Raw genomic sequence first — 5,291 nt, 5'->3', positions numbered from 1 at the left:
TGCCCAAGTCTAGTTTTCCAGAGCTACCATCTGCAACTTTAGATGCGTTCCTTCTCCATCACACCTGGATCATTGACTCATTATAAGCCTCTACAGAACTGAGTTGCTGCTGATGAGGGAAGTCAACCTTTTGTCTGGGGTGTTTTGACAGGGATGCATGTAAAAGTTGCAGTCTGGAGAACTGGACCTGGGCACTCCTGATTTGTACCGTCAATGTGGCCCGTTGAGGGAGGCCAATATGCTGAAGTGGCCCTCGGTGAAATTGAGTTTGACACCCCTGCTCTAGAGTGCTTAATTTAAAACATGATAACCTCCGCTCAGTAATAAAATGCCCTGACCCAGAGCTCAGATGACGAGGAGAGGAGGGGAAGGGGTGCGGCAAAGCAGCTGACATTGATGAGATGTTGATCAGACAAAGCATTTCAGCAGTGGTGGAGAAAGTACTCAAATAATGTACTTAAGTAAAAGTACAAATACACAGACAAAAATGTACTCAAGTAAAAGTAAAACTACCACATTAACATTTGTACTTAAGTAAAAGTAAAAAAGTACTGGCTTTTAAAAATACTTAAGTATTAAAAGTAAAACTACTTGCTGAATGGATTACCTAATCGCTAATATCATTAAGTGAACCGGTCGTATTTCATTTTAATACACTAGAAATGTGCCATTTTAATGAACAATGACACAGATAAAGTATGTTTTTATTGTGTTTACTCTAACATAGTTTAGACTTAGATATGTGATTCTATGCATCATAATTTCAGGGATGGAAACATCTTGTGTCCTACCCTAACATAACATGAACTTCACTTTTTTGCCACTAGTGGCATTTATTTTKAAAGAAATCCAACAGAAAGGRGATGGAATGAAGGTGGGCGGGAGAGGACATGGAACCTAGGAGCCACATGGCAGAGTTGTAGTCAAGACCACCTACCCAAGACCAAGTCAAGACCAGCACCTCGCACTACGTGACACAAAAAAATTTACTTTTACCTATCAAAATTGCTTCTCAAATTGATCTGAAAGATCCACATTCCCATAAAAAAACTAGATATTAAATACTTAGAGCTGAAATAAATTTAATCAGTAAAGATCCGTCCAGAAGAATCGGATCGTTCCTGAATATCGTACCACTATATTGCACTTTGGTACCAGTGTTGTCCCATATTTGCCACACCTGAGTCAACACCTCCACACAATAATTCAGAGCATGATTGGCAACTTCTTTTTTTCATCGCAGATGCAACATGTGTCTCTGTACAGCTAGCTTTGCTAGCATTGCGTCCATGGATCTTACCTTTCTTTAAGCTAACCTTCCAAGTGACGCTAAAAGATGGACGAAGTCCCCACCGTCTGTGAAAGCGAAGCTGCTGATTTTACATGTCGCCATATCTTATGATTTATGCAGCGCTATTATATTACTGATGATTAGACAGACATCTCCTCCTGCTCAGAGGAAACAACTGCGCATGTCTTGGAGCTCCGCATGCGAGTAAAGAGGGAGGCGATGGGTGACAACAGACACTAAGTCACGTTATTGCTCGGATTTTACGGCGCCACCTTAAGTCCCTGAACTTCACATTTTAATGGAAAAAAAGCACAACGCGACTTGGATGTAACGAGTAACGCGACAGTTTTGTAGAAATGTAGTGAAGTAGAAAGTACAGATACTTACTGTAAAATGTAGTGGAGTAAAAGTAGAAAGTATCCATTATTAAATCTACTTAAGTAAAGTACAGATACACGAAAATTGTACTTAAGTACAATTTCACTTCCCATTGTTTTTTGTTTTAAATAATATTTGTTTCTTGTGAAGCATTTGTCTGTAAAATGAGTAAAAATATCATTAATAGGGTCATTAAAAATATTTTTTATTTATTTTTGTCAGATGGTGATGACAATGTTCTGGGTCAGGTCGATTAAAAATTTAATTTTTTTTAAAAAATGTTGCAACTGGAATTCTGCACCTCAGCATCTTTACATTTCCAAAACATTATTTGTCATATTTTGCATACATAAGGTTGAGAAATAACAAAAAAAATTATGGGAAAATTAAAACCAATTTTGTCCCTATTCTCAAGAATCACTGATTTATAGGTAGTACACTTAATAGTTAGTAGACTTAAAATATACTTACACAAGTGTAAGTATATTTGAAATATACGGAAGTACTTTTTTTCACATGTGCATTTATGCATTATGGAATATGTATCAGTTTAAATGGTTCAGGGTAAATCCTGCTAAAATGCACCATCTGCTGGTAAAAATTTTATTGCATTCACCTTAGAAAGAGCGGGGTATTATGGGTAATCCTCAGAGCCATGAGGTTATCACTGACGAGGTAATGTGACTCTGTTATGTGATAAAGAAATATTATTTATGCACTTTATAGAATATGTTTATGGTTTTCGTTTTTGCGTATTATTGAAATATGTTTAATCCAGTTCACGTTAGTTCTGCTATTATATCGTTTTTGTCGTGTTTTAGGAGTGTTTAGTGCGTGAGAAAGTGTGGTGGGAATTTCCCACGCGGTAACATTATGGCTCCTCCTTGCAGGAGCTTGTTTTATGCTAGAGACTGACCTTATCTCGATGCCCATTGTGTGAAATGCAGGGATGTTTTACCAAATCTCATGTAGCAGATGGTTAACATAACGCTGAGTTTTATATAAACAGCTTTATATAAAGATATGGTTCATTTATGTTTCTGCATTGTTTCAAGATGCAAGTTTATATAAACTAAAATATAAAAATGGCTTCCAGTAAATAAAATGTCAGCATTTTATTTTATTTTTCAGAACATTTTAATTAGTTGCTTTATTTTCTCTGAAAAAGACACTCACTGGTTGTTCTTTTACTGTAAACAAAATCCACTATGAGATCACTGTAATTTTAAATGATTTTATTGTAGTTACTGTATTATGGGTAATCCTCAGAGCCATGAGGATCACTGATGAGGAATTTGTTTTATGCCAGAGACTGACCTTATCTCGATGCCCATTGTGTGAAATGCAGATGGTGAATAAAAGAGACAACTGATGCCAACTTGAACTGCTCCTTGTCGTTCATTACCACACCAAGAGAAGCCACCAGATCCACATAGACCACATTGGTGCCGTCTCTCGTCCAGAACTACATCGGACCGGGCTGGTGACTTCTGATCCTCACGTTGCTGGAGCTCCACTGTGCCACCTGGGTTTTCAACAGTAGTCTAAGTAACGCATCTGAGTGTGTTTATAAATCCTTGTGAAGGATTATTTCTTTTGAGTGCTCTTGGATTTTTGTTAATATGAGTTTCAGTAATTTTTTACAATTGAACATGACTCATCTGTATGCGTAGAGGTAGAGGGTTCTTTAACACCCCTGTTCCATTTTCATTGGGTGGCCAGACATTGGGTGGGGCATTACTTGATGTGCATACTGTAAATGACTCATTGGTGACTGGGGAAACTGTTACACCCAGTAGTCGGACCTGTCCTAATATTCAACCTCCTCAGTGTTCTCACACATCTATCCCAGATTCTCATGTTAATAATGCTGGGTTAGTTGATCAGACGAGCACTATTGTCCAACAAATAGGACAACAGCTGGCTGATAGTGTTATGGCACACCTTAACTCAAGCAACCCAAGTGGAACTGCAATGAAAAAAGCTCAAAATGAGAGCCATCAAGTCCCATGCAGCTCATTAGATCTTTCTCAGGGTCCAACTCGACTCCAGAAGCCAGGTGAAGGAACCACCTATTTTTAAAGGGGAGAGTTCTGATACAGTTACAGTTGATGAATGGGAAGACTCCATGAGAAGTCACATCAAAATTTAATTATGTAAAGCACTTTGAAATGCCTTGCTGCTGAAATGTGCTATACAAATAAAATTTGATTGATTGATTGATTGATCAAAAGGAGTGGTGTACAACAAGAACACCAGGCTGAGGAGATCCTCATCCATCTTAGAGGCAGAGCAAGGGATGTTGTGAGGTGTRGAATACGCAACTGTGGAATTGATGTTCAGCGCAATCCACAAGCCATCTATTCACTTCTGTGCAAACATTTTGGGTCCGATCAGTGCTCCCCCGTACCACTTGCTGATTTTTACTCTACCCGGCCAAAAGAGAACGAGGATCTGTTTGATTATTGGCTGAGATTGAATGGAGCAGCTGATGTTGCTGTTARCCGACTTAAAGAACAGGGTAAGACCTTTGACAATCCAACTGTTGAAGTTACTTGCATGTTCATCAGAAACTGTTCATGTGAAGATTTAGCTCTCACCTTCAGATCCAAGACCATAGAAAAATGGTCAGCACAAGATGTTCAGGAAGTGTTGGATGAGTATCACATGGAAAAGGGACTGCGGTCTGCTGAGAAAGAAAGAATCAATGTAAACCAAGCAGAGGTGGACTGCACAGCGCCCACATCTGTTCATAAGCAGGAACTGCAACAATGTGTAGCCCCAGACAATTCCACTGTGGATTGTCATGTCGGAGAAAATGCTACTTCAAGCCTATGCCCATTCCAGCAGAAGGCAACCTGTTAAAAGCTGTTTGCCAAATATTAAAGGACTGAACGACATACCATGTTCTGCGTGTAATAATTCTCACACTGCAAGTACACACTGCCGCCAGAATAATCTGTGCTTCTTACTGGCCATTCAAGTTGAAACTGCCGTCAGAGAGACCAGCTGGCTTCCCACAACCAGTCGGAAATCTGAAAGATCTGCACGAAGGGGAGGACAGCGCAGATCGTCTTGGTGACACTCCCACCTTGGATTCTTCTRATGATGACTGTGAGACACTGTACAATTAGAGATGTGCTGATCAGGTTTTTTTTCTGCCGATTCCGATCACCCATCACCATTAATTATGTGATCGGCCGATTACCGATACCGATCACATAATTATTGTTTTTTTAATCATTAGCACTACCAGTTACATTATGTGGAAAAAGGAAAGATGAATTCACCTTAATTTAGATATAAAACTTACTTTAAATAACTTTTTCCAAGAACAAAACAAAACAGGCATTGTCCAAATTGTACTGCTATCTTTAACAGACTGAAAACTGAAAACATATGAAGGCTCTGAAGACGCTAAATGCAAAGAGTCAACAAAAAAACAACTCAACATTGCCAAAAAATTCAAGTATAAAACTTAACATTCAAAGGTGAATACAGGTTCCATTTGTTGAGGAATAGAGATCTGCAGTAGAGTTTCTGCTCACACCCCTGGGGTCTTATCATTAAAGACAGGAGGTCATAAATTAACATATGCAGGAAGGTGGAGGACAGTATCACT

The sequence above is a fragment of the Poecilia reticulata genome, linkage group LG8, assembly GCF_000633615.1.
Source record: "Poecilia reticulata strain Guanapo linkage group LG8, Guppy_female_1.0+MT, whole genome shotgun sequence".
Classification (NCBI taxonomy): Eukaryota; Metazoa; Chordata; class Actinopteri; order Cyprinodontiformes; family Poeciliidae; genus Poecilia; species Poecilia reticulata.
Note: the sequence above shows the minus strand (reverse complement) of the source record.